Source organism: Crinia signifera, chromosome 2, assembly GCF_055691185.1.
Source record: "Crinia signifera chromosome 2, ASM5569118v1, whole genome shotgun sequence".
Classification (NCBI taxonomy): domain Eukaryota; kingdom Metazoa; phylum Chordata; class Amphibia; order Anura; family Myobatrachidae; genus Crinia; species Crinia signifera.
This window is the reverse complement of record NC_139218.1, coordinates 152576259-152604029: the sequence shown is the minus strand read 5'-3', so window position 1 is coordinate 152604029 and position 27771 is coordinate 152576259. Positions and strand designations below refer to the sequence as shown.

The 27771-nt window shown below is 33.4% G+C and overlaps 32 non-coding genes across 32 annotated transcripts; all 32 read right to left on the bottom strand.

Moving 5' to 3' along the window:
- Positions 1 to 165: 165 nt before the first annotated feature.
- On the bottom strand, positions 166 to 239 carry TRNAI-AAU (transfer RNA isoleucine (anticodon AAU)). The gene has a single exon. It is a non-coding gene; the product is annotated as a tRNA-Ile (tRNA).
- Positions 240 to 469: 230 nt separating this feature from the next.
- On the bottom strand, positions 470 to 543 carry TRNAI-AAU (transfer RNA isoleucine (anticodon AAU)). Its single transcript has one exon. It is a non-coding gene; the product is annotated as a tRNA-Ile (tRNA).
- A 707-nt stretch (positions 544 to 1250) lies between these two features.
- On the bottom strand, positions 1251 to 1324 carry TRNAI-AAU (transfer RNA isoleucine (anticodon AAU)). The gene has a single exon. It is a non-coding gene; the product is annotated as a tRNA-Ile (tRNA).
- A 761-nt stretch (positions 1325 to 2085) lies between these two features.
- Positions 2086 to 2159, bottom strand: TRNAI-AAU (transfer RNA isoleucine (anticodon AAU)). Its single transcript has one exon. It is a non-coding gene; the product is annotated as a tRNA-Ile (tRNA).
- Positions 2160 to 2874: 715 nt separating this feature from the next.
- TRNAI-AAU (transfer RNA isoleucine (anticodon AAU)) lies at positions 2875 to 2948 on the bottom strand. The gene has a single exon. It is a non-coding gene; the product is annotated as a tRNA-Ile (tRNA).
- A 715-nt stretch (positions 2949 to 3663) lies between these two features.
- On the bottom strand, positions 3664 to 3737 carry TRNAI-AAU (transfer RNA isoleucine (anticodon AAU)). Its single transcript has one exon. It is a non-coding gene; the product is annotated as a tRNA-Ile (tRNA).
- A 761-nt stretch (positions 3738 to 4498) lies between these two features.
- On the bottom strand, positions 4499 to 4572 carry TRNAI-AAU (transfer RNA isoleucine (anticodon AAU)). Its single transcript has one exon. It is a non-coding gene; the product is annotated as a tRNA-Ile (tRNA).
- Positions 4573 to 5279: 707 nt separating this feature from the next.
- Positions 5280 to 5353, bottom strand: TRNAI-AAU (transfer RNA isoleucine (anticodon AAU)). Its single transcript has one exon. It is a non-coding gene; the product is annotated as a tRNA-Ile (tRNA).
- Positions 5354 to 6114: 761 nt separating this feature from the next.
- TRNAI-AAU (transfer RNA isoleucine (anticodon AAU)) lies at positions 6115 to 6188 on the bottom strand. The gene has a single exon. It is a non-coding gene; the product is annotated as a tRNA-Ile (tRNA).
- Positions 6189 to 7738: 1550 nt separating this feature from the next.
- TRNAI-AAU (transfer RNA isoleucine (anticodon AAU)) lies at positions 7739 to 7812 on the bottom strand. Its single transcript has one exon. It is a non-coding gene; the product is annotated as a tRNA-Ile (tRNA).
- Positions 7813 to 8527: 715 nt separating this feature from the next.
- Positions 8528 to 8601, bottom strand: TRNAI-AAU (transfer RNA isoleucine (anticodon AAU)). The gene has a single exon. It is a non-coding gene; the product is annotated as a tRNA-Ile (tRNA).
- A 761-nt stretch (positions 8602 to 9362) lies between these two features.
- On the bottom strand, positions 9363 to 9436 carry TRNAF-AAA (transfer RNA phenylalanine (anticodon AAA)). Its single transcript has one exon. It is a non-coding gene; the product is annotated as a tRNA-Phe (tRNA).
- Positions 9437 to 10940: 1504 nt separating this feature from the next.
- Positions 10941 to 11014, bottom strand: TRNAI-AAU (transfer RNA isoleucine (anticodon AAU)). The gene has a single exon. It is a non-coding gene; the product is annotated as a tRNA-Ile (tRNA).
- A 715-nt stretch (positions 11015 to 11729) lies between these two features.
- Positions 11730 to 11803, bottom strand: TRNAI-AAU (transfer RNA isoleucine (anticodon AAU)). The gene has a single exon. It is a non-coding gene; the product is annotated as a tRNA-Ile (tRNA).
- Positions 11804 to 12518: 715 nt separating this feature from the next.
- TRNAI-AAU (transfer RNA isoleucine (anticodon AAU)) lies at positions 12519 to 12592 on the bottom strand. The gene has a single exon. It is a non-coding gene; the product is annotated as a tRNA-Ile (tRNA).
- Positions 12593 to 14096: 1504 nt separating this feature from the next.
- TRNAI-AAU (transfer RNA isoleucine (anticodon AAU)) lies at positions 14097 to 14170 on the bottom strand. The gene has a single exon. It is a non-coding gene; the product is annotated as a tRNA-Ile (tRNA).
- A 715-nt stretch (positions 14171 to 14885) lies between these two features.
- Positions 14886 to 14959, bottom strand: TRNAI-AAU (transfer RNA isoleucine (anticodon AAU)). Its single transcript has one exon. It is a non-coding gene; the product is annotated as a tRNA-Ile (tRNA).
- A 761-nt stretch (positions 14960 to 15720) lies between these two features.
- TRNAI-AAU (transfer RNA isoleucine (anticodon AAU)) lies at positions 15721 to 15794 on the bottom strand. The gene has a single exon. It is a non-coding gene; the product is annotated as a tRNA-Ile (tRNA).
- Positions 15795 to 17002: 1208 nt separating this feature from the next.
- Positions 17003 to 17076, bottom strand: TRNAI-AAU (transfer RNA isoleucine (anticodon AAU)). The gene has a single exon. It is a non-coding gene; the product is annotated as a tRNA-Ile (tRNA).
- Positions 17077 to 17791: 715 nt separating this feature from the next.
- Positions 17792 to 17865, bottom strand: TRNAI-AAU (transfer RNA isoleucine (anticodon AAU)). Its single transcript has one exon. It is a non-coding gene; the product is annotated as a tRNA-Ile (tRNA).
- A 715-nt stretch (positions 17866 to 18580) lies between these two features.
- TRNAI-AAU (transfer RNA isoleucine (anticodon AAU)) lies at positions 18581 to 18654 on the bottom strand. Its single transcript has one exon. It is a non-coding gene; the product is annotated as a tRNA-Ile (tRNA).
- A 715-nt stretch (positions 18655 to 19369) lies between these two features.
- On the bottom strand, positions 19370 to 19443 carry TRNAI-AAU (transfer RNA isoleucine (anticodon AAU)). Its single transcript has one exon. It is a non-coding gene; the product is annotated as a tRNA-Ile (tRNA).
- Positions 19444 to 20204: 761 nt separating this feature from the next.
- TRNAI-AAU (transfer RNA isoleucine (anticodon AAU)) lies at positions 20205 to 20278 on the bottom strand. The gene has a single exon. It is a non-coding gene; the product is annotated as a tRNA-Ile (tRNA).
- A 715-nt stretch (positions 20279 to 20993) lies between these two features.
- On the bottom strand, positions 20994 to 21067 carry TRNAI-AAU (transfer RNA isoleucine (anticodon AAU)). The gene has a single exon. It is a non-coding gene; the product is annotated as a tRNA-Ile (tRNA).
- Positions 21068 to 21835: 768 nt separating this feature from the next.
- On the bottom strand, positions 21836 to 21909 carry TRNAI-AAU (transfer RNA isoleucine (anticodon AAU)). The gene has a single exon. It is a non-coding gene; the product is annotated as a tRNA-Ile (tRNA).
- A 715-nt stretch (positions 21910 to 22624) lies between these two features.
- TRNAI-GAU (transfer RNA isoleucine (anticodon GAU)) lies at positions 22625 to 22698 on the bottom strand. The gene has a single exon. It is a non-coding gene; the product is annotated as a tRNA-Ile (tRNA).
- Positions 22699 to 23460: 762 nt separating this feature from the next.
- Positions 23461 to 23534, bottom strand: TRNAI-AAU (transfer RNA isoleucine (anticodon AAU)). The gene has a single exon. It is a non-coding gene; the product is annotated as a tRNA-Ile (tRNA).
- Positions 23535 to 24249: 715 nt separating this feature from the next.
- Positions 24250 to 24323, bottom strand: TRNAI-AAU (transfer RNA isoleucine (anticodon AAU)). Its single transcript has one exon. It is a non-coding gene; the product is annotated as a tRNA-Ile (tRNA).
- A 762-nt stretch (positions 24324 to 25085) lies between these two features.
- On the bottom strand, positions 25086 to 25159 carry TRNAI-AAU (transfer RNA isoleucine (anticodon AAU)). Its single transcript has one exon. It is a non-coding gene; the product is annotated as a tRNA-Ile (tRNA).
- A 715-nt stretch (positions 25160 to 25874) lies between these two features.
- TRNAI-AAU (transfer RNA isoleucine (anticodon AAU)) lies at positions 25875 to 25948 on the bottom strand. Its single transcript has one exon. It is a non-coding gene; the product is annotated as a tRNA-Ile (tRNA).
- Positions 25949 to 26793: 845 nt separating this feature from the next.
- On the bottom strand, positions 26794 to 26867 carry TRNAI-AAU (transfer RNA isoleucine (anticodon AAU)). The gene has a single exon. It is a non-coding gene; the product is annotated as a tRNA-Ile (tRNA).
- Positions 26868 to 27629: 762 nt separating this feature from the next.
- TRNAI-AAU (transfer RNA isoleucine (anticodon AAU)) lies at positions 27630 to 27703 on the bottom strand. Its single transcript has one exon. It is a non-coding gene; the product is annotated as a tRNA-Ile (tRNA).
- Positions 27704 to 27771: the final 68 nt, after the last annotated feature.

Here is a 27771-nt window from a genome sequence, read left to right as displayed (position 1 = left end):
GTGTAAAATACTATATATTTAAAGTATAATGGTAAAAGATCTACAATGTATTCAAGGCAGTTACTAGGATAATCACTATAGCCAATACTGATGATGAAGCCTAGTTTCCAAGCACAAGTTTAAATCCATTGTTGTCAATGATGTTGGGTCATCAAGATAAACAAATGGCCAGTGTGGGGATCGAACCCAAGACCTTGGCGTTATTAGCACCACGCTCTAACCAACTGAGCTAACCGGCCACACTCTTTGAATGCGAAAATCCAAAATGACAAATAATCTTCATATCATTATGTGTATTATTTCTAAAAGGTGATTTTTGTTGACAATAAATCATTATATGTATTATTTCTAAAAGGTGATTTTTGTTGACAATCATTTTTTCTCAGTGTGGGAAGCCTAGTTTCCAAGCACTGTACTACAAGTTTAAATCCATTGTTGTCAATGATGTTGGGTCATCAAGATAAACAAATGGCCAGTGTGGGGATCGAACCCAAGACCTTGGCGTTATTAGCACCACGCTCTAACCAACTGAGCTAACCGGCCACACTGTTTGATTGTGAAAATCCAAAATGACAAATAATCTTCAAATCATTATATGTATTATTTCTAAAAGGTGATTTTTGTTGACAATCATTTTTTCTCCCTTCATACTTTTGCAAAAACGATAAATGAGGTCCCATTTTAAAGATTAAGTTACTTGCTTCAGATAAATTGTTAGTTAAGAATTGTATATGGTTTTGTTTCTTTAAAAATTGAAGTTACAAATTGACTTTGTGCCCTACACTTCTTTCCCTGGATGTGTTGATACAGCATGGCAAAGAAGATCAGTTTTGCACAGCTTCTCGAAATGGCTACATATGAACCAGTTCTTCTTTCATCCTACTACAAACCACCAACCTCACTATAAAATGAATTGTATTTTATTTGCATGAAACATTTACGCATGGGCCACGTAGTAGATCATATATTGATTGAAAAGCATTTCTATTTTAAAGAAAAATCATAAAGCATAAAGTGCTTTGAAGTGTGGCATTGGTAATAGGGCTTTCATTTCTTCCTACAGTCCAAAGCAAAATAAAAATAGGGTTTAAAATACTATATATTTAAAGTATAATGGTAAAAGATCTACAATGTATTCAAGGCAGTTACTAGGATAATCACTATAGCCAATACTGATGATGAAGCCTAGTTTCCAAGCACAAGTTTAAATCCATTGTTGTCAATGATGTTGGGTCATCAAGATAAACAAATGGCCAGTGTGGGGATCGAACCCAAGACCTTGGCGTTATTAGCACCACGCTCTAACCAACTGAGCTAACCGGCCACACTCTTTGAATGCGAAAATCCAAAATGACAAATAATCTTCATATCATTATGTGTATTATTTCTAAAAGGTGATTTTTGTTGACAATAAATCATTATATGTATTATTTCTAAAAGGTGATTTTTGTTGACAATCATTTTTTCTCCCTTCATACTTTTGCAAAAACGATAAATGAGGTCCCATTTTAAAGATTAAGTTACTTGCTTCAGATACATTGTTAGTTAAGAATTGTATATGGTTTTGTTTCTTTAAAAATTGAAGTTACAAATTGACTTTGTGCCCTACACTTCTTTCCCTGGATGTGTTGATACAGCATGGCAAAGATGATCAGTTTTGCACAGCTTCTCAAAATGGCTACATATGAACCAGTTCTTCTTTCATCCTACTACAAACCACCAACCTCACTATAAAATGAATTGTATTTTATTTGCATGAAACATTTACGCATGGGCCACGTAGTAGATCATATATTGATTGAAAAGCATTTATATTTTAAAGAAAAATCATAAAGCATAAAGTGCTTTGAAGTGTGGCATTGGTAATAGGGCTTTCATTTCTTCCTACAGTCCAAAGCAAAATAAAAATAGGGTGTAAAATACTATATATTTAAAGTATAATGGTAAAAGATTTACAATGTATTCAAGGCAGTTACTAGGATAATCACTATAGCCAATACTGATGATGAAGCCTAGTTTCCAAGCACTGTACTACAAGTTTAAATCCATTGTTGTCAATGATGTTGGGTCATCAAGAAAAACAAATGGCCAGTGTGGGGATCGAACCCAAGACCTTGGCGTTATTAGCACCACGCTCTAACCAACTGAGCTAACCGGCCACACTGTTTGATTGTGAAAATCCAAAATGACAAATAATCTTCAAATCATTATATGTATTATTTCTAAAAGGTGATTTTTGTTGACAATCATTTTTTCTCCCTTCATTCCTTTACAAAAACGATAAATGAGGTCCCATTTTAAAGATTAAGTTACTTGCTTCAGATAAATTGTTTGTTAAGAATTGTATATGGTTTTGTTTCTTTAAAAATTGAAGTTACAAATTGACTTTGTGCCCTACACTTCTTTCCCTGGATGTGTTGATACAGCATGGCAAAGAAGATCAGTTTTGCACAGCTTCTCGAAATGGCTACATATGAACCAGTTCTTCTTTCATCCTACTACAAACCACCAACCTCACTATAAAATTAATTGTATTTTATTTGCATGAAACATTTACGCATGGGCCACGTAGTAGATCATATATTGATTGAAAAGCATTTCTATTTTAAAGAAAAATCATAAAGCATAAAGTGCTTTGAAGTGTGGCATTGGTAATAGGGCTTTCATTTCTTCCTACAGTCCAAAGAAAAATAAAAATAGGGTGTAAAATACTATATATTTAAAGTATAATGGTAAAAGATCTACAATGTATTCAAGGCAGTTACTAGGATAATCACTATAGCCAATACTGATGATGAAGCCTAGTTTCCAAGCACTGTACTACAAGTTTAAATCCATTGTTGTCAATGATGTTGGGTCATCAAGATAAACAAATGGCCAGTGTGGGGATCGAACCCAAGACCTTGGCGTTATTAGCACCACGCTCTAACCAACTGAGCTAACCGGCCACACTGTTTGAATGAGAAAATCCAAAATGACAAATAATCTTCAAATCATTATATGTATTATTTCTAAAATTTGATTTTTGTTGGCAATCATTTTTTCTCCCTTCATACTTTTGCAAAAACGATAAATGAGGTCCCATTTTAAAGATTAAGTTATTTGCTTCAGATACATTGTTAGTTAAGAATTGTATATGGTTTTGTTTCTTTAAAAATTGAAGTTACAAATTGACTTTGTGCCCTACACTTCTTTCCCTGGATGTGTTGATACAGCATGGCAAAGAAGATCAGTTTTGCACAGCTTCTCGAAATGGCTACATATGACCCAGTTCTTCTTTCATCCTAGTACAAACCACCAACCTCACTATAAAATTAATTGTATTTTATTTGCATGAAACATTTACGCATGGGCCACGTAGTAGATCATATATTGATTGAAAAGCATTTCTATTTTAAAGAAAAATCATAAAGCATAAAGTGCTTTGAAGTGTGGCATTGGTAATAGGGCTTTCATTTCTTCCTACAGTCCAAAGCAAAATAAAAATAGGGTTTAAAATACTATATATTTAAAGTATAATGGTAAAAGATCTACAATGTATTCAAGGCAGTTACTAGGATAATCACTATAGCCAATACTGATGATGAAGCCTAGTTTCCAAGCACTGTACTACAAGTTTAAATCCATTGTTGTCAATGATGTTGGGTCATCAAGATAAACAAATGGCCAGTGTGGGGATCAAACCCAAGACCTTGGCGTTATTAGCACCACGCTCTAACCAACTGAGCTAACCGGCCACACTCTTTGAATGCGAAAATCCAAAATGACAAATAATCTTCAAATCATTATGTGTATTATTTCTAAAAGGTGATTTTTGTTGACAATAAATCATTATATGTATTATTTCTAAAAGGTGATTTTTGTTGACAATCATTTTTTCTCCCTTCATACTTTTGCAAAAATGATAAATGAGGTCCCATTTTAAAGATTAAGTTATTTGCTTCAGATACATTGTTAGTTAAGAATTGTATATGGTTTTGTTTCTTTAAAAATTGAAGTTACAAATTGACTTTGTGCCCTACACTTCTTTCCCTGGATGTGTTGATACAGCATGGCAAAGATGATCAGTTTTGCACAGCTTCTCAAAATGGCTACATATGAACCAGTTCTTCTTTCATCCTACTACAAACCACCAACCTCACTATAAAATGAATTGTATTTTATTTGCATGAAACATTTACGCATGGGCCACGTAGTAGATCATATATTGATTGAAAAGCATTTATATTTTAAAGAAAAATCATAAAGCATAAAGTGCTTTGAAGTGTGGCATTGGTAATAGGGCTTTCATTTCTTCCTACAGTCCAAAGCAAAATAAAAATAGGGTGTAAAATACTATATATTTAAAGTATAATGGTAAAAGATTTACAATGTATTCAAGGCTGTTACTAGGATAATCACTATAGCCAATACTGATGATGAAGCCTAGTTTCCAAGCACTGTACTACAAGTTTAAATCCATTGTTGTCAATGATGTTGGGTCATCAAGAAAAACAAATGGCCAGTGTGGGGATCGAACCCAAGACCTTGGCGTTATTAGCACCACGCTCTAACCAACTGAGCTAACCGGCCACACTATTTGAATGTGAAAATCCAAAATGACAAATAATCTTCAAATCATTATATGTATTTTTTCTAAATGGTGATTTTTGTTGACAATCATTTTTTCTCCCTTCATACTTTTGCAAAAACGATAAATGAGGTCCCATTTTAAAGATTAAGTTACTTGCTTCAGATAAATTGTTAGTTAAGAATTGTATATGGTTTTGTTTCTTTAAAAATTGAAGTTGCAAATTGACTTTGTGCCCTACACTTCTTTCCCTGGATGTGTTGATACAGCATGGCAAAGAAGATCAGTTTTGCACAGCTTCTCGAAATGGCTACATATGAACCAGTTCTTCTTTCATCCTACTACAAACCACCAACCTCACTATAAAATGAATTGTATTTTATTTGCATGAAACATTTACGCATGGGCCACGTAGTAGATCATATATTGATTGAAAAGCATTTCTATTTTAAAGAAAAATCATAAAGCATAAAGTGCTTTGAAGTGTGGCATTGGTAATAGGGCTTTCATTTCTTCCTACAGTCCAAAGCAAAATAAAAATAGGGTTTAAAATACTATATATTTAAAGTATAATGGTAAAAGATCTACAATGTATTCAAGGCAGTTACTAGGATAATCACTATAGCCAATACTGATAATGAAGCCTAGTTTCCAAGCACAAGTTTAAATCCATTGTTGTCAATGATGTTGGGTCATCAAGATAAACAAATGGCCAGTGTGGGGATCGAACCCAAGACCTTGGCGTTATTAGCACCACGCTCTAACCAACTGAGCTAACCGGCCACACTCTTTGAATGCGAAAATCCAAAATGACAAATAATCTTCATATCATTATGTGTATTATTTCTAAAAGGTGATTTTTGTTGACAATAAATCATTATATGTATTATTTCTAAAAGGTGATTTTTGTTGACAATCATTTTTTCTCCCTTCATACTTTTGCAAAAACGATAAATGAGGTCCCATTTTAAAGATTAAGTTACTTGCTTCAGATACATTGTTAGTTAAGAATTGTATATGGTTTTGTTTCTTTAAAAATTGAAGTTACAAATTGACTTTGTGCCCTACACTTCTTTCCCTGGATGTGTTGATACAGCATGGCAAAGATGATCAGTTTTGCACAGCTTCTCAAAATGGCTACATATGAACCAGTTCTTCTTTCATCCTACTACAAACCACCAACCTCACTATAAAATGAATTGTATTTTATTTGCATGAAACATTTACGCATGGGCCACGTAGTAGATCATATATTGATTGAAAAGCATTTATATTTTAAAGAAAAATCATAAAGCATAAAGTGCTTTGAAGTGTGGCATTGGTAATAGGGCTTTCATTTCTTCCTACAGTCCAAAGCAAAATAAAAATAGGGTGTAAAATACTATATATTTAAAGTATAATGGTAAAAGATTTACAATGTATTCAAGGCAGTTACTAGGATAATCACTATAGCCAATACTGATGATGAAGCCTAGTTTCCAAGCACTGTACTACAAGTTTAAATCCATTGTTGTCAATGATGTTGGGTCATCAAGAAAAACAAATGGCCAGTGTGGGGATCGAACCCAAGACCTTGGCGTTATTAGCACCACGCTCTAACCAACTGAGCTAACCGGCCACACTGTTTGATTGTGAAAATCCAAAATGACAAATAATCTTCAAATCATTATATGTATTATTTCTAAAAGGTGATTTTTGTTGACAATCATTTTTTCTCCCTTCATTCCTTTACAAAAACGATAAATGAGGTCCCATTTTAAAGATTAAGTTACTTGCTTCAGATAAATTGTTTGTTAAGAATTGTATATGGTTTTGTTTCTTTAAAAATTGAAGTTAAAAATTGACTTTGTGCCCTACACTTCTTTCCCTGGATGTGTTGATACAGCATGGCAAAGAAGATCAGTTTTGCACAGCTTCTCGAAATGGCTACATATGAACCAGTTCTTCTTTCATCCTACTACAAACCACCAACCTCACTATAAAATTAATTGTATTTTATTTGCATGAAACATTTACGCATGGGCCACGTAGTAGATCATATATTGATTGAAAAGCATTTCTATTTTAAAGAAAAATCATAAAGCATAAAGTGCTTTGAAGTGTGGCATTGGTAATAGGGCTTTCATTTCTTCCTACAGTCCAAAGAAAAATAAAAATAGGGTGTAAAATACTATATATTTAAAGTATAATGGTAAAAGATCTACAATGTATTCAAGGCAGTTACTAGGATAATCACTATAGCCAATACTGATGATGAAGCCTAGTTTCCAAGCACTGTACTACAAGTTTAAATCCATTGTTGTCAATGATGTTGGGTCATCAAGATAAACAAATGGCCAGTGTGGGGAACGAACCCAAGACCTTGGCGTTATTAGCACCACGCTCTAACCAACTGAGCTAACCGGCCACACTGTTTGAATGAGAAAATCCAAAATGACAAATAATCTTCAAATCATTATATGTATTATTTCTAAAAGGTGATTTTTGTTGACAATAAATCATTATATGTATTATTTCTAAAAGGTGATTTTTGTTGACAATCATTTTTTCTCCCTTCATACTTTTGCAAAAACGATAAATGAGGTCCCATTTTAAAGATTAAGTTACTTGCTTCAGATACATTGTTAGTTAAGAATTGTATATGGTTTTGTTTCTTTAAAAATTGAAGTTACAAATTGACTTTGTGCCCTACACTTCTTTCCCTGGATGTGTTGATACAGCATGGCAAAGATGATCAGTTTTGCACAGCTTCTCAAAATGGCTACATATGAACCAGTTCTTCTTTCATCCTACTACAAACCACCAACCTCACTATAAAATGAATTGTATTTTATTTGCATGAAACATTTACGCATGGGCCACGTAGTAGATCATATATTGATTGAAAAGCATTTATATTTTAAAGAAAAATCATAAAGCATAAAGAGCTTTGAAGTGTGGCATTGGTAATAGGGCTTTCATTTCTTCCTACAGTCCAAAGCAAAATAAAAATAGGGTGTAAAATACTATATATTTAAAGTATAATGGTAAAAGATTTACAATGTATTCAAGGCAGTTACTAGGATAATCACTATAGCCAATACTGATGATGAAGCCTAGTTTCCAAGCACTGTACTACAAGTTTAAATCCATTGTTGTCAATGATGTTGGGTCATCAAGAAAAACAAATGGCCAGTGTGGGGATCGAACCCAAGACCTTGGCGTTATTAGCACCACGCTCTAACCAACTGAGCTAACCGGCCACACTGTTTGATTGTGAAAATCCAAAATGACAAATAATCTTCAAATCATTATATGTATTATTTCTAAAAGGTGATTTTTGTTGACAATCATTTTTTCTCCCTTCATTCCTTTACAAAAACGATAAATGAGGTCCCATTTTAAAGATTAAGTTACTTGCTTCAGATAAATTGTTTGTTAAGAATTGTATATGGTTTTGTTTCTTTAAAAATTGAAGTTACAAATTGACTTTGTGCCCTACACTTCTTTCCCTGGATGTGTTGATACAGCATGGCAAAGAAGATCAGTTTTGCACAGCTTCTCGAAATGGCTACATATGAACCAGTTCTTCTTTCATCCTACTACAAACCACCAACCTCACTATAAAATTAATTGTATTTTATTTGCATGAAACATTTACGCATGGGCCACGTAGTAGATCATATATTGATTGAAAAGCATTTCTATTTTAAAGAAAAATCATAAAGCATAAAGTGCTTTGAAGTGTGGCATTGGTAATAGGGCTTTCATTTCTTCCTACAGTCCAAAGAAAAATAAAAATAGGGTGTAAAATACTATATATTTAAAGTATAATGGTAAAAGATCTACAATGTATTCAAGGCAGTTACTAGGATAATCACTATAGCCAATACTGATGATGAAGCCTAGTTTCCAAGCACTGTACTACAAGTTTAAATCCATTGTTGTCAATGATGTTGGGTCATCAAGATAAACAAATGGCCAGTGTGGGGATCGAACCCAAGACCTTGGCGTTATTAGCACCACGCTCTAACCAACTGAGCTAACCGGCCACACTGTTTGAATGAGAAAATCCAAAATGACAAATAATCTTCAAATCATTATATGTATTATTTCTAAAAGGTGATTTTTGTTGACAATAAATCATTATATGTATTATTTCTAAAAGGTGATTTTTGTTGACAATCATTTTTTCTCCCTTCATACTTTTGCAAAAACGATAAATGAGGTCCCATTTTAAAGATTAAGTTACTTGCTTCAGATACATTGTTAGTTAAGAATTGTATATGGTTTTGTTTCTTTAAAAATTGAAGTTACAAATTGACTTTGTGCCCTACACTTCTTTCCCTGGATGTGTTGATACAGCATGGCAAAGATGATCAGTTTTGCACAGCTTCTCAAAATGGCTACATATGAACCAGTTCTTCTTTCATCCTACTACAAACCACCAACCTCACTATAAAATGAATTGTATTTTATTTGCATGAAACATTTACGCATGGGCCACGTAGTAGATCATATATTGATTGAAAAGCATTTATATTTTAAAGAAAAATCATAAAGCATAAAGTGCTTTGAAGTGTGGCATTGGTAATAGGGCTTTCATTTCTTCCTACAGTCCAAAGCAAAATAAAAATAGGGTGTAAAATACTATATATTTAAAGTATAATGGTAAAAGATTTACAATGTATTCAAGGCAGTTACTAGGATAATCACTATAGCCAATACTGATGATGAAGCCTAGTTTCCAAGCACTGTACTACAAGTTTAAATCCATTGTTGTCAATGATGTTGGGTCATCAAGAAAAACAAATGGCCAGTGTGGGGATCGAACCCAAGACCTTGGCGTTTTTAGCACCACGCTCTAACCAACTGAGCTAACCGGCCACACTGTTTGATTGTGAAAATCCAAAATGACAAATAATCTTCAAATCATTATATGTATTATTTCTAAAAGGTGATTTTTGTTGACAATCATTTTTTCTCCCTTCATTCCTTTACAAAAACGATAAATGAGGTCCCATTTTAAAGATTAAGTTACTTGCTTCAGATAAATTGTTTGTTAAGAATTGTATATGGTTTTGTTTCTTTAAAAATTGAAGTTACAAATTGACTTTGTGCCCTACACTTCTTTCCCTGGATGTGTTGATACAGCATGGCAAAGAAGATCAGTTTTGCACAGCTTCTCGAAATGGCTACATATGAACCAGTTCTTCTTTCATCCTACTACAAACCACCAACCTCACTATAAAATTAATTGTATTTTATTTGCATGAAACATTTACGCATGGGCCACGTAGTAGATCATATATTGATTGAAAAGCATTTCTATTTTAAAGAAAAATCATAAAGCATAAAGTGCTTTGAAGTGTGGCATTGGTAATAGGGCTTTCATTTCTTCCTACAGTCCAAAGCAAAATAAAAATAGGGTGTAAAATACTATATATTTAAAGTATAATGGTAAAAGATTTACAATGTATTCAAGGCTGTTACTAGGATAATCACTATAGCCAATACTGATGATGAAGCCTAGTTTCCAAGCACTGTACTACAAGTTTAAATCCATTGTTGTCAATGATGTTGGGTCATCAAGAAAAACAAATGGCCAGTGTGGGGATCGAACCCAAGACCTTGTCGTTATTAGCACCATGCTCTAACCAACTGAGCTAACCGGCCACACTATTTGAATGCGATAATCCAAAATGACAAATAATCTTCAAATCATTATATGTATTTTTTCTAAATGGTGATTTTTGTTGACAATCATTTTTTCTCCCTTCATACTTTTGCAAAAACGATAAATGAGGTCCCATTTTAAAGATTAAGTTACTTGCTTCAGATAAATTGTTAGTTAAGAATTGTATATGGTTTTGTTTCTTTAAAAATTGAAGTTGCAAATTGACTTTGTGCCCTACACTTCTTTCCCTGGATGTGTTGATACAGCATGGCAAAGAAGATCAGTTTTGCACAGCTTCTCGAAATGGCTACATATGAACCAGTTCTTCTTTCATCCTACTACAAACCACCAACCTCACTATAAAATGAATTGTATTTTATTTGCATGAAACATTTACGCATGGGCCACGTAGTAGATCATATATTGATTGAAAAGCATTTCTATTTTAAAGAAAAATCATAAAGCATAAAGTGCTTTGAAGTGTGGCATTGGTAATAGGGATTTCATTTCTTCCTACAGTCCAAAGCAAAATAAAAATAGGGTGTAAAATACTATATATTTAAAGTATAATGGTAAAAGATCTACAATGTATTCAAGGCAGTTACTAGGATAATCACTATAGCCAATACTGATGATGAAGCCTAGTTTCCAAGCACTGTACTACAAGTTTAAATCCATTGTTGTCAATGATGTTGGGTCATCAAGAAAAACAAATGGCCAGTGTGGGGATCGAACCCAAGACCTTGGCGTTATTAGCACCACGCTCTAACCAACTGAGCTAACCGGCCACACTGTTTGATTGTGAAAATCCAAAATGACAAATAATCTTCAAATCATTATATGTATTATTTCTAAAAGGTGATTTTTGTTGACAATCATTTTTTCTCCCTTCATACTTTTGCAAAAACGATAAATGAGGTCCCATTTTAAAGATTAAGTTACTTGCTTCAGATAAATTGTTAGTTAAGAATTGTATATGGTTTTGTTTCTTTAAAAATTGAAGTTACAAATTGACTTTGTGCCCTACACTTCTTTCCCTGGATGTGTTGATACAGCATGGCAAAGAAGATCAGTTTTGCACAGCTTCTCGAAATGGCTACATATGAACCAGTTCTTCTTTCATCCTACTACAAACCACCAACCTCACTATAAAATGAATTGTATTTTATTTGCATGAAACATTTACGCATGGGCCACGTAGTAGATCATATATTGATTGAAAAGCATTTCTATTTTAAAGAAAAATCATAAAGCATAAAGTGCTTTGAAGTGTGGCATTGGTAATAGGGATTTCATTTCTTCCTACAGTCCAAAGCAAAATAAAAATACGGTGTAAAATACTATATATTTAAAGTATAATGGTAAAAGATCTACAATGTATTCAAGGCAGTTACTAGGATAATCACTATAGCCAATACTGATGATGAAGCCTAGTTTCCAAGCACTGTACTACAAGTTTAAATCCATTGTTGTCAATGATGTTGGGTCATCAAGAAAAACAAATGGCCAGTGTGGGGATCGAACCCAAGACCTTGGCGTTATTAGCACCACGCTCTAACCAACTGAGCTAACCGGCCACACTGTTTGATTGTGAAAATCCAAAATGACAAATAATCTTCAAATCATTATATGTATTATTTCTAAAAGGTGATTTTTGTTGACAATCATTTTTTCTCCCTTCATACTTTTGCAAAAACGATAAATGAGGTCCCATTTTAAAGATTAAGTTACTTGCTTCAGATAAATTGTTAGTTAAGAATTGTATATGGTTTTGTTTCTTTAAAAATTGAAGTTACAAATTGACTTTGTGCCCTACACTTCTTTCCCTGGATGTGTTGATACAGCATGGCAAAGAAGATCAGTTTTGCACAGCTTCTCGAAATGGCTACATATGAACCAGTTCTTCTTTCATCCTACTACAAACCACCAACCTCACTATAAAATTAATTGTATTTTATTTGCATGAAACATTTACGCATGGGCCACGTAGTAGATCATATATTGATTGAAAAGCATTTCTATTTTAAAGAAAAATCATAAAGCATAAAGTGCTTTGAAGTGTGGCATTGGTAATAGGGCTTTCATTTCTTCCTACAGTCCAAAGCAAAATAAAAATAGGGTGTAAAATACTATATATTTAAAGTATAATGGTAAAAGATTTACAATGTATTCAAGGCTGTTACTAGGATAATCACTATAGCCAATACTGATGATGAAGCCTAGTTTCCAAGCACTGTACTACAAGTTTAAATCCATTGTTGTCAATGATGTTGGGTCATCAAGAAAAACAAATGGCCAGTGTGGGGATCGAACCCAAGACCTTGGCGTTATTAGCACCATGCTCTAACCAACTGAGCTAACCGGCCACACTATTTGAATGCGAAAATCCAAAATGACAAATAATCTTCAAATCATTATATGTATTTTTTCTAAATGGTGATTTTTGTTGACAATCATTTTTTCTCCCTTCATACTTTTGCAAAAACGATAAATGAGGTCCCATTTTAAAGATTAAGTTACTTGCTTCAGATAAATTGTTAGTTAAGAATTGTATATGGTTTTGTTTCTTTAAAAATTGAAGTTGCAAATTGACTTTGTGCCCTACACTTCTTTCCCTGGATGTGTTGATACAGCATGGCAAAGAAGATCAGTTTTGCACAGCTTCTCGAAATGGCTACATATGAACCAGTTCTTCTTTCATCCTACTACAAACCACCAACCTCACTATAAAATGAATTGTATTTTATTTGCATGAAACATTTACGCATGGGCCACGTAGTAGATCATATATTGATTGAAAAGCATTTCTATTTTAAAGAAAAATCATAAAGCATAAAGTGCTTTGAAGTGTGGCATTGGTAATAGGGATTTCATTTCTTCCTACAGTCCAAAGCAAAATAAAAATAGGGTGTAAAATACTATATATTTAAAGTATAATGGTAAAAGATCTACAATGTATTCAAGGCAGTTACTAGGATAATCACTATAGCCAATACTGATGATGAAGCCTAGTTTCCAAGCACTGTACTACAAGTTTAAATCCATTGTTGTCAATGATGTTGGGTCATCAAGAAAAACAAATGGCCAGTGTGGTGATCGAACCCAAGACCTTGGGGTTATTAGCACCACGCTCTAACCAACTGAGCTAACCGGCCACACTGTTTGATTGTGAAAATCCAAAATGACAAATAATCTTCAAATCATTATATGTATTATTTCTAAAAGGTGATTTTTGTTGACAATCATTTTTTCTCCCTTCATACTTTTGCAAAAACGATAAATGAGGTCCCATTTTAAAGATTAAGTTACTTGCTTCAGATAAATTGTTAGTTAAGAATTGTATATGGTTTTGTTTCTTTAAAAATTGAAGTTACAAATTGACTTTGTGCCCTACACTTCTTTCCCTGGATGTGTTGATACAGCATGGCAAAGAAGATCAGTTTTGCACAGCTTCTCGAAATGGCTACATATGAACCAGTTCTTCTTTCATCCTACTACAAACCACCAACCTCACTATAAAATGAATTGTATTTTATTTGCATGAAACATTTACGCATGGGCCACGTAGTAGATCATATATTGATTGAAAAGCATTTCTATTTTAAAGAAAAATCATAAAGCATAAAGTGCTTTGAAGTGTGGCATTGGTAATAGGGATTTCATTTCTTCCTACAGTCCAAAGCAAAATAAAAATAGGGTGTAAAATACTATATATTTAAAGTATAATGGTAAAAGATCTACAATGTATTCAAGGCAGTTACTAGGATAATCACTATAGCCAATACTGATGATGAAGCCTAGTTTCCAAGCACTGTACTACAAGTTTAAATCCATTGTTGTCAATGATGTTGGGTCATCAAGAAAAACAAATGGCCAGTGTGGGGATCGAACCCAAGACCTTGGCGTTATTAGCACCACGCTCTAACCAACTGAGCTAACCGGCCACACTGTTTGAATGTGAAAATCCAAAATGACAAATAATCTTCAAATCATTATATGTATTATTTCTAAAAGGTGATTTTTGTTGACAATCATTTTTTCTCCCTTCATACTTTTGCAAAAACGATAAATGAGGTCCCATTTTAAAGATTAAGTTACTTGCTTCAGATAAATTGTTAGTTAAGAATTGTATATGGTTTTGTTTCTTTAAAAATTGAAGTTACAAATTGACTTTGTGCCCTACACTTCTTTCCCTGGATGTGTTGATACAGCATGGCAAAGAAGATCAGTTTTGCACAGCTTCTCGAAATGGCTACATATGAACCAGTTCTTCTTTCATCCTACTACAAACCACCAACCTCACTATAAAATTAATTGTATTTTATTTGCATGAAACATTTACGCATGGGCCACGTAGTAGATCATATATTGATTGAAAAGCATTTCTATTTTAAAGAAAAATCATAAAGCATAAAGTGCTTTGAAGTGTGGCATTGGTAATAGGGCTTTCATTTCTTCCTACAGTCCAAAGCAAAATAAAAATAGGGTTTAAAATACTATATATTTAAAGTATAATGGTAAAAGATCTACAATGTATTCAAGGCAGTTACTAGGATAATCACTATAGCCAATACTGATGATGAAGCCTAGTTTCCAAGCACTGTACTACAAGTTTAAATCCATTGTTGTCAATGATGTTGGGTCATCAAGATAAACAAATGGCCAGTGTGGGGATCGAACCCAAGACCTTGGCGTTATTAGCACCACGCTCTAACCAACTGAGCTAACCGGCCACACTGTTTGAATGAGAAAATCCAAAATGACAAATAATCTTCAAATCATTATATGTATTATTTCTAAAAGGTGATTTTTGTTGACAATAAATCATTATATGTATTATTTCTAAAAGGTGATTTTTGTTGACAATCATTTTTTCTCCCTTCATACTTTTGCAAAAACGATAAATGAGGTCCCATTTTAAAGATTAAGTTACTTGCTTCAGATACATTGTTAGTTAAGAATTGTATATGGTTTTGTTTCTTTAAAAATTGAAGTTACAAATTGACTTTGTGCCCTACACTTCTTTCCCTGGATGTGTTGATACAGCATGGCAAAGATGATCAGTTTTGCACAGCTTCTCAAAATGGCTACTTATGAACCAGTTCTTCTTTCATCCTACTACAAACCACCAACCTCACTATAAAATGAATTGTATTTTATTTGCATGAAACATTTACGCATGGGCCACGTAGTAGATCATATATTGATTGAAAAGCATTTATATTTTAAAGAAAAATCATAAAGCATAAAGTGCTTTGAAGTGTGGCATTGGTAATAGGGCTTTCATTTCTTCCTACAGTCCAAAGCAAAATAAAAATAGGGTGTAAAATACTATATATTTAAAGTATAATGGTAAAAGATTTACAATGTATTCAAGGCAGTTACTAGGATAATCACTATAGCCAATACTGATGATGAAGCCGAGTTTCCAAGCACTGTACTACAAGTTTAAATCCATTGTTGTCAATGATGTTGGGTCATCAAGGAAAACAAATGGCCAGTGTGGGGATCGAACCCAAGACCTTGGCGTTATTAGCACCACGCTCTAACCAACTGAGCTAACCGGCCACACTCTTTGAATGTGAAAATCCAAAATGACAAATAATCTTCCAATCATTATATGTATTATTTCTAAAAGGTGATTTTTGTTGACAATCATTTTTTCTCCCTTCATACTTTTGCAAAAACGATAAATGAGGTCCCATTTTAAAGATTAAGTTACTTGCTTCAGATAAATTGTTAGTTAAGAATTGTATATGGTTTTGTTTCTTTAAAAATTGAAGTTACAAATTGACTTTGTGCCCTACACTTCTTTCCCTGGATGTGTTGATACAGCATGGCAAAGAAGATCAGTTTTGCACAGCTTCTCGAAATGGCTACATATGACCCAGTTCTTCTTTCATCCTACTACAAACCACCAACCTCACTATAAAATTAATTGTATTTTATTTGCATGAAACATTTACGCATGGGCCACGTAGTAGATCATATATTGATTGAAAAGCATTTCTATTTTAAAGAAAAATCATAAAGCATAAAGTGCTTTGAAGTGTGGCATTGGTAATAGGGCTTTCATTTCTTCCTACAGTCCAAAGCAAAATAAAAATCATTATATGTATTATTTCTAAAAGGTGATTTTTGTTGACAATCATTTTTTCTCCCTTCATACTTTTGCAAAAACGATAAATGAGGTCCCATTTTAAAGATTAAGTTACTTGCTTCAGATAAATTGTTAGTTAAGAATTGTATATGGTTTTGTTTCTTTAAAAATTGAAGTTACAAATTGACTTTGTGCCCTACACTTCTTTCCCTGGATGTGTTGATACAGCATGGCAAAGAAGATCAGTTTTGCACAGCTTCTCGAAATGGCTACATATGAACCAGTTCTTCTTTCATCCTACTACAAACCACCAACCTCACTATAAAATTAATTGTATTTTATTTGCATGAAACATTTACGCATGGGCCACGTAGTAGATCATATATTGATTGAAAAGCATTTCTATTTTAAAGAAAAATCATAAAGCATAAAGTGCTTTGAAGTGTGGCATTGGTAATAGGGCTTTCATTTCTTCCTACAGTCCAAAGCAAAATAAAAATAGGGTGTAAAATACTATATATTTAAAGTATAATGGTAAAAGATTTACAATGTATTCAAGGCTGTTACTAGGATAATCACTATAGCCAATACTGATGATGAAGCCTAGTTTCCAAGCACTGTACTACAAGTTTAAATCCATTGTTGTCAATGATGTTGGGTCATCAAGAAAAACAAATGGCCAGTGTGGGGATCGAACCCAAGACCTTGGCGTTATTAGCACCATGCTCTAACCAACTGAGCTAACCGGCCACACTATTTGAATGCGAAAATCCAAAATGACAAATAATCTTCAAATCATTATATGTATTTTTTCTAAATGGTGATTTTTGTTGACAATCATTTTTTCTCCCTTCATACTTTTGCAAAAACGATAAATGAGGTCCCATTTTAAAGATTAAGTTACTTGCTTCAGATAAATTGTTAGTTAAGAATTGTATATGGTTTTGTTTCTTTAAAAATTGAAGTTGCAAATTGACTTTGTGCCCTACACTTCTTTCCCTGGATGTGTTGATACAGCATGGCAAAGAAGATCAGTTTTGCACAGCTTCTCGAAATGGCTACATATGAACCAGTTCTTCTTTCATCCTACTACAAACCACCAACCTCACTATAAAATGAATTGTATTTTATTTGCATGAAACATTTACGCATGGGCCACGTAGTAGATCATATATTGATTGAAAAGCATTTCTATTTTAAAGAAAAATCATAAAGCATAAAGTGCTTTGAAGTGTGGCATTGGTAATAGGGATTTCATTTCTTCCTACAGTCCAAAGCAAAATAAAAATAGGGTGTAAAATACTATATATTTAAAGTATAATGGTAAAAGATCTACAATGTATTCAAGGCAGTTACTAGGATAATCACTATAGCCAATACTGATGATGAAGCCTAGTTTCCAAGCACTGTACTACAAGTTTAAATCCATTGTTGTCAATGATGTTGGGTCATCAAGAAAAACAAATGGCCAGTGTGGGGATCGAACCCAAGACCTTGGGGTTATTAGCACCACGCTCTAACCAACTGAGCTAACCGGCCACACTGTTTGATTGTGAAAATCCAAAATGACAAATAATCTTCAAATCATTATATGTATTATTTCTAAAAGGTGATTTTTGTTGACAATCATTTTTTCTCCCTTCATACTTTTGCAAAAACGATAAATGAGGTCCCATTTTAAAGATTAAGTTACTTGCTTCAGATAAATTGTTAGTTAAGAATTGTATATGGTTTTGTTTCTTTAAAAATTGAAGTTACAAATTGACTTTGTGCCCTACACTTCTTTCCCTGGATGTGTTGATACAGCATGGCAAAGAAGATCAGTTTTGCACAGCTTCTCGAAATGGCTACATATGAACCAGTTCTTCTTTCATCCTACTACAAACCACCAACCTCACTATAAAATGAATTGTATTTTATTTGCATGAAACATTTACGCATGGGCCACGTAGTAGATCATATATTGATTGAAAAGCATTTCTATTTTAAAGAAAAATCATAAAGCATAAAGTGCTTTGAAGTGTGGCATTGGTAATAGGGATTTCATTTCTTCCTACAGTCCAAAGCAAAATAAAAATAGGGTGTAAAATACTATATATTTAAAGTATAATGGTAAAAGATCTACAATGTATTCAAGGCAGTTACTAGGATAATCACTATAGCCAATACTGATGATGAAGCCTAGTTTCCAAGCACTGTACTACAAGTTTAAATCCATTGTTGTCAATGATGTTGGGTCATCAAGAAAAACAAATGGCCAGTGTGGGGATCGAACCCAAGACCTTGGCGTTATTAGCACCACGCTCTAACCAACTGAGCTAACCGGCCACACTGTTTGAATGTGAAAATCCAAAATGACAAATAATCTTCAAATCATTATATGTATTATTTCTAAAAGGTGATTTTTGTTGACAATCATTTTTTCTCCCTTCATACTTTTGCAAAAACGATAAATGAGGTCCCATTTTAAAGATTAAGTTACTTGCTTCAGATAAATTGTTAGTTAAGAATTGTATATGGTTTTGTTTCTTTAAAAATTGAAGTTACAAATTGACTTTGTGCCCTACACTTCTTTCCCTGGATGTGTTGATACAGCATGGCAAAGAAGATCAGTTTTGCACAGCTTCTCGAAATGGCTACATATGAACCAGTTCTTCTTTCATCCTACTACAAACCACCAACCTCACTATAAAATTAATTGTATTTTATTTGCATGAAACATTTACGCATGGGCCACGTAGTAGATCATATATTGATTGAAAAGCATTTCTATTTTAAAGAAAAATCATAAAGCATAAAGTGCTTTGAAGTGTGGCATTGGTAATAGGGCTTTCATTTCTTCCTACAGTCCAAAGCAAAATAAAAATAGGGTTTAAAATACTATATATTTAAAGTATAATGGTAAAAGATCTACAATGTATTCAAGGCAGTTACTAGGATAATCACTATAGCCAATACTGATGATGAAGCCTAGTTTCCAAGCACTGTACTACAAGTTTAAATCCATTGTTGTCAATGATGTTGGGTCATCAAGATAAACAAATGGCCAGTGTGGGGATCGAACCCAAGACCTTGGCGTTATTAGCACCACGCTCTAACCAACTGAGCTAACCGGCCACACTGTTTGAATGAGAAAATCCAAAATGACAAATAATCTTCAAATCATTATATGTATTATTTCTAAAAGGTGATTTTTGTTGACAATAAATCATTATATGTATTATTTCTAAAAGGTGATTTTTGTTGACAATCATTTTTTCTCCCTTCATACTTTTGCAAAAACGATAAATGAGGTCCCATTTTAAAGATTAAGTTACTTGCTTCAGATACATTGTTAGTTAAGAATTGTATATGGTTTTGTTTCTTTAAAAATTGAAGTTACAAATTGACTTTGTGCCCTACACTTCTTTCCCTGGATGTGTTGATACAGCATGGCAAAGATGATCAGTTTTGCACAGCTTCTCAAAATGGCTACTTATGAACCAGTTCTTCTTTCATCCTACTACAAACCACCAACCTCACTATAAAATGAATTGTATTTTATTTGCATGAAACATTTACGCATGGGCCACGTAGTAGATCATATATTGATTGAAAAGCATTTATATTTTAAAGAAAAATCATAAAGCATAAAGTGCTTTGAAGTGTGGCATTGGTAATAGGGCTTTCATTTCTTCCTACAGTCCAAAGCAAAATAAAAATAGGGTGTAAAATACTATATATTTAAAGTATAATGGTAAAAGATTTACAATGTATTCAAGGCAGTTACTAGGATAATCACTATAGCCAATACTGATGATGAAGCCGAGTTTCCAAGCACTGTACTACAAGTTTAAATCCATTGTTGTCAATGATGTTGGGTCATCAAGGAAAACAAATGGCCAGTGTGGGGATCGAACCCAAGACCTTGGCGTTATTAGCACCACGCTCTAACCAACTGAGCTAACCGGCCACACTCTTTGAATGTGAAAATCCAAAATGACAAATAATCTTCCAATCATTATATGTATTATTTCTAAAAGGTGATTTTTGTTGACAATCATTTTTTCTCCCTTCATACTTTTGCAAAAACGATAAATGAGGTCCCATTTTAAAGATTAAGTTACTTGCTTCAGATAAATTGTTAGTTAAGAATTGTATATGGTTTTGTTTCTTTAAAAATTGAAGTTACAAATTGACTTTGTGCCCTACACTTCTTTCCCTGGATGTGTTGATACAGCATGGCAAAGAAGATCAGTTTTGCACAGCTTCTCGAAATGGCTACATATGACCCAGTTCTTCTTTCATCCTACTACAAACCACCAACCTCACTATAAAATTAATTGTATTTTATTTGCATGAAACATTTACGCATGGGCCACGTAGTAGATCATATATTGATTGAAAAGCATTTCTATTTTAAAGAAAAATCATAAAGCATACAGTGCTTTGAAGTGTGGCATTGGTAATAGGGCTTTCATTTCTTCCTACAGTCCAAAGCAAAATAAAAATAGGGTTTAAAATACTATATATTTAAAGTATAATGGTAAAAGATCTACAATGTATTCAAGGCAGTTACTAGGATAATCACTATAGCCAATACTGATGATGAAGCCTAGTTTCCAAGCACTGTACTACAAGTTTAAATCCATTGTTGTCAATGATGTTGGGTCATCAAGATAAACAAATGGCCAGTGTGGGGATCGAACCCAAGACCTTGGCGTTATTAGCACCACGCTCTAACCAACTGAGCTAACCGGCCACACTCTTTGAACGCGAAAATCCAAAATGACAAATAATCTTCAAATCATTATGTGTATTATTTCTAAAAGGTGATTTTTGTTGACAATAAATCATTATATGTATTATTTCTAAAAGGTGATTTTTGTTGACAATCATTTTTTCTCCCTTCATACTTTTGCAAAAACGATAAATGAGGTCCCATTTTAAAGATTAAGTTATTTGCTTCAGATACATTGTTAGTTAAGAATTGTATATGGTTTTGTTTCTTTAAAAATTGAAGTTACAAATTGACTTTGTGCCCTACACTTCTTTCCCTGGATGTGTTGATACAGCATGGCAAAGATGATCAGTTTTGCACAGCTTCTCAAAATGGCTACATATGAACCAGTTCTTCTTTCATCCTACTACAAACCACCAACCTCACTATAAAATGAATTGTATTTTATTTGCATGAAACATTTACGCATGGGCCACGTAGTAGATCATATATTGATTGAAAAGCATTTCTATTTTAAAGAAAAATCATAAAGCATAAAGTGCTTTGAAGTGTGGCATTGGTAATAGGGCTTTCATTTCTTCCTACAGTCCAAAGCAAAATAAAAATAGGGTGTAAAATACTATATATTTAAAGGATAATGGTAAAAGATCTACAATGTATTCAAGGCAGCTACAAGGGATAATCACTATAGCCAATACTGATGATGAAGCCTAGTTTCCAAGCTTAAATACTGTACTACAAGTTTAAATCCATTGTTGTCAATGATGTTGGGTCATCAAGAAAAACAAATGGCCAGTGTGGGGATCGAACCCAAGACCTTGGTGTTATTAGCACCACGCTCTAACCAACTGAGCTAACCGGCCACACTATTTGAATTTGAAAATCCAAAATGACAAATAATCTTCAAATCCTTATATGTATTATTTCTAAATGGTGATTTTTGTTGACAATCATTTTTTCTCCCTTCATACTTTTGCAAAAACGATAAATGAGGTCCCATTTTAAAGATTAAGTTACTTGCTTCAGATAAATTGTTAGTTAAGAATTGTATATGGTTTTGTTTCTTTAAAAATTGAAGTTGCAAATTGACTTTGTGCCCTACACTTCTTTCCCTGGATGTGTTGATACAGCATGGCAAAGAAGATCAGTTTTGCACAGCTTCTCGAAATGGCTACATATGAACCAGTTCTTCTTTCATCCTACTACAAACCACCAACCTCACTATAAAATGAATTGTATTTTATTTGCATGAAACATTTACGCATGGGCCACGTAGTAGATCATATATTGATTGAAAAGCATTTCTATTTTAAAGAAAAATCATAAAGCATAAAGTGCTTTGAAGTGTGGCATTGGTAATAGGGCTTTCATTTCTTCCTACAGTCCAAAGAAAAATAAAAATAGGGTGTAAAATACTATATATTTAAAGTATAATGGTAAAAGATCTACAATGTATTCAAGGCAGTTACTAGGATAATCACTATAGCCAATACTGATGATGAAGCCTAGTTTCCAAGCACTGTACTACAAGTTTAAATCAATTGTTGTCAATGATGTTGGGTCATCAAGATAAACAAACGGCCAGTGTGGGGATCGAACCCAAGACCTTGGCGTTATCAGCACCACGCTCAAACCAACTGAGCTAACCGGCCACACTCTTTGAAGGCGAAAATCCAAAATGACAAATAATCTTCATATCATTATGTGTATTATTTCTAAAAGGTGATTTTTGTTGACAATAAATCATTATATGTATTATTTCTAAAAGGTGATTTTTGTTGACAATCATTTTTTCTCCCTTCATACTTTTGCAAAAACGATAAATGAGGTCCCATTTTAAAGATTAAGTTATTTGCTTCAGATACATTGTTAGTTAAGAATTGTATATGGTTTTGTTTCTTTAAAAATTGAAGTTACAAATTGACTTTGTGCCCTACACTTCTTTCCCTGGATGTGTTGATACAGCATGGCAAAGATGATCAGTTTTGCACAGCTTCTCAAAATGGCTACATATGAACCAGTTCTTCTTTCATCCTACTACAAACCACCAACCTCACTATAAAATGAATTGTATTTTATTTGCATGAAACATTTACGCATGGGCCACGTAGTAGATCATATATTGATTGAAAAGCATTTCTATTTTAAAGAAAAATCATAAAGCATAAAGTGCTTTGAAGTGTGGCATTGGTAATAGGGCTTTCATTTATTCCTACAGCCCAAAGCAAAATAAAAATAGGGTGTAAAATACTATATATTTAAAGGATAATGGTAAAAGATCTACAATGTATTCAAGGCAGCTACAAGGGATATTCACTATAGCCAATACTGATGATGAAGCCGAGTTTCCAAGCACTGTACTACAAGTTTAAATCCATTGTTGTCAATGATGTTGGGTCATCAAGGAAAACAAATGGCCAGTGTGGGGATCGAACCCAAGACCTTGGCGTTATTAGCACCGCGCTCTAACCAACTGAGCTAACCGGCCACACTCTTTGACTGTGAAAATCCAAAATGACAAATAATCTTCAAATCATTATATGTATTATTTCTAAAAGGTGATTTTTGTTGACAATCATTTTTTCTCCCTTCATACTTTTGCAAAAACGATAAATGAGGTCCCATTTTAAAGATTAAGTTACTTGCTTCAGATAAATTGTTAGTTAAGAATTGTATATGGTTTTGTTTCTTTAAAAACTGAAGTTGCAAATTGACTTTGTGCCCTACACTTCTTTCCCTGGATGTGTTGATACAGCATGGCAAAGAAGATCAGTTTTGCACAGCTTCTCGAAATGGCTACATATGACCCAGTTCTTCTTTCATCCTACTACAAACCACCAACCTCACTATAAAATTAATTGTATTTTATTTGCATGAAACATTTACGCATGGGCCACGTAGTAGATCATATATTGATTGAAAAGCATTTCTATTTTAAAGAAAAATCATAAAGCATAAAGTGCTTTGAAGTGTGGCATTGGTAATAGGGCTTTCATTTCTTCCTACAGTCCAAAGAAAAATAAAAATAGGGTTTAAAATACTATATATTTAAAGTATAATGGTAAAAGATCTACAATGTATTCAAGGCAGTTACTAGGATAATCACTATAGCCAATACTGATGATGAAGCCTAGTTTCCAAGCACTGTACTACAAGTTTAAATCCATTGTTGTCAATGATGTTGGGTCATCAAGATAAACAAATGGCCAGTGTGGGGATCGAACCCAAGACCTTGGCGTTATTAGCACCACGCTCTAACCAACTGAGCTAACCGGCCACACTCTTTGAATGCGAAAATCCAAAATGACAAATAATCTTCAAATCATTATGTGTATTATTTCTAAAAGGTGATTTTTGTTGACAATAAATCATTATATGTATTATTTCTAAAAGGTGATTTTTGTTGACAATCATTTTTTCTCCCTTCATACTTTTGCAAAAACGATAAATGAGGTCCCATTTTAAAGATTAAGTTATTTGCTTCAGATACATTGTTAGTTAAGAATTGTATATGGTTTTGTTTCTTTAAAAATTGAAGTTACAAATTGACTTTGTGCCCTACACTTCTTTCCCTGGATGTGTTGATACAGCATGGCAAAGATGATCAGTTTTGCACAGCTTCTCAAAATGGCTACATATGAACCAGTTCTTCTTTCATCCTACTACAAACCACCAACCTCACTATAAAATGAATTGTATTTTATTTGCATGAAACATTTACGCATGGGCCACGTAGTAGATCATATATTGATTGAAAAGCATTTCTATTTTAAAGAAAAATCATAAAGCATAAAGTGCTTTGAAGTGTGGCATTGGTAATAGGGCTTTCATTTCTTCCTACAGTCCAAAGCAAAATAAAAATAGGGTGTAAAATACTATATATTTAAAGGATAATGGTAAAAGATCTACAATGTATTCAAGGCAGCTACAAGGGATAATCACTATAGCCAATACTGATGATGAAGCCTAGTTTCCAAGCACTGTACTACAAGTTTAAATCCATTGTTGTCAATGATGTTGGGTCATCAAGAAAAACAAATGGCCAGTGTGGGGATCGAACCCAAGACCTTGGCATTATTAGCACCACGCTCTAACCAACTGAGCTAACCGGCCACACTATTTGAATGTGAAAATCCAAAATGACAAATAATCTTCAAATCATTATATGTATTATTTCTAAATGGTGATTTTTGTTGACAATCATTTTTTCTCCCTTCATACTTTTGCAAAAACGATAAATGAGGTCCCATTTTAAAGATTAAGTTACTTGCTTCAGATAAATTGTTAGTTAAGAATTGTATATGGTTTTGTTTCTTTAAAAATTGAAGTTGCAAATTGACTTTGTGCCCTACACTTCTTTCCCTGGATGTGTTGATACAGCATGGCAAAGAAGATCAGTTTTGCACAGCTTCTCGAAATGGCTACATATGAACCAGTTCTTCTTTCATCCTACTACAAACCACCAACCTCACTATAAAATGAATTGTATTTTATTTGCATGAAACATTTACGCATGGGCCACGTAGTAGATCATATATTGATTGAAAAGCATTTCTATTTTAAAGAAAAATCATAAAGCATAAAGTGCTTTGAAGTGTGGCATTGGTAATAGGGCTTTCATTTCTTCCTACAGTCCAAAGCAAAATAAAAATAGGGTGTAAAATACTATATATTTAAAGTATAATGGTAAAAGATCTACAATGTATTCAAGGCAGTTACTAGGATAATCACTATAGCCAATACTGATGATGAAGCCTAGTTTCCAAGCACTGTACTACAAGTTTAAATCCATTGTTGTCAATGATGTTGGGTCATCAAGAAAAACAAATGGCCAGTGTGGGGATCGAACCCAATACCTTGGCGTTATTAGCACCACGCTCTAACCAACTGAGCTAACCGGCCACACTGTTTGATTGTGAAAATCCAAAATGACAAATAATCTTCAAATCATTATATGTATTATTTCTAAAAGGTGATTTTTGTTGACAATCATTTTTTCTCACCACGCTCTAACCAACTGAGCTAACCGGCCACACTATTTGAATGTGAAAATCCAAAATGACAAATAATCTTCAAATCATTATATGTATTATTTCTAAATGGTGATTTTTGTTGACAATCATTTTTTCTCCCTTCATACTTTTGCAAAAACGATAAATGAGGTCCCATTTTAAAGATTAAGTTACTTGCTTCAGATAAATTGTTAGTTAAGAATTGTATATGGTTTTGTTTCTTTAAAAACTGAAGTTGCAAATTGACTTTGTGCCCTACACTTCTTTCCCTGGATGTGTTGATACAGCATGGCAAAGAAGATCAGTTTTGCACAGCTTCTCGAAATGGCTACATATGACCCAGTTCTTCTTTCATCCTACTACAAACCACCAACCTCACTATAAAATTAATTGTATTTTATTTGCATGAAACATTTACGCATGGGCCACGTAGTAGATCATATATTGATTGAAAAGCATTTCTATTTTAAAGAAAAATCATAAAGCATAAAGTGCTTTGAAGTGTGGCATTGGTAATAGGGCTTTCATTTCTTCCTACAGTCCAAAGAAAAATAAAAATAGGGTTTAAAATACTATATATTTAAAGTATAATGGTAAAAGATCTACAATGTATTCAAGGCAGTTACTAGGATAATCACTATAGCCAATACTGATGATGAAGCCTAGTTTCCAAGCACTGTACTACAAGTTTAAATCCATTGTTGTCAATGATGTTGGGTCATCAAGATAAACAAATGGCCAGTGTGGGGATCGAACCCAAGACCTTGGCGTTATTAGCACCACGCTCTAACCAACTGAGCTAACCGGCCACACTCTTTGAATGCGAAAATCCAAAATGACAAATAATCTTCAAATCATTATGTGTATTATTTCTAAAAGGTGATTTTTGTTGACAATAAATCATTATATGTATTATTTCTAAAAGGTGATTTTTGTTGACAATCATTTTTTCTCCCTTCATACTTTTGCAAAAACGATAAATGAGGTCCCATTTTAAAGATTAAGTTATTTGCTTCAGATACATTGTTAGTTAAGAATTGTATATGGTTTTGTTTCTTTAAAAATTGAAGTTACAAATTGACTTTGTGCCCTACACTTCTTTCCCTGGATGTGTTGATACAGCATGGCAAAGATGATCAGTTTTGCACAGCTTCTCAAAATGGCTACATATGAACCAGTTCTTCTTTCATCCTACTACAAACCACCAACCTCACTATAAAATGAATTGTATTTTATTTGCATGAAACATTTACGCATGGGCCACGTAGTAGATCATATATTGATTGAAAAGCATTTCTATTTTAAAGAAAAATCATAAAGCATAAAGTGCTTTGAAGTGTGGCATTGGTAATAGGGCTTTCATTTCTTCCTACAGTCCAAAGCAAAATAAAAATAGGGTGTAAAATATTATATATTTAAAGGATAATGGTAAAAGATCTACAATGTATTCAAGGCAGCTACAAGGGATAATCACTATAGCCAATACTGATGATGAAGCCTAGTTTCCAAGCACTGTACTACAAGTTTAAATCCATTGTTGTCAATGATGTTGGGTCATCAAGAAAAACAAATGGCCAGTGTGGGGATCGAACCCAAGACCTTGGCGTTATTAGCACCACGCTCTAACCAACTGAGCTAACCGGCCACACTATTTGAATGTGAAAATCCAAAATGACAAATAATCTTCAAATCATTATATGTATTATTTCTAAA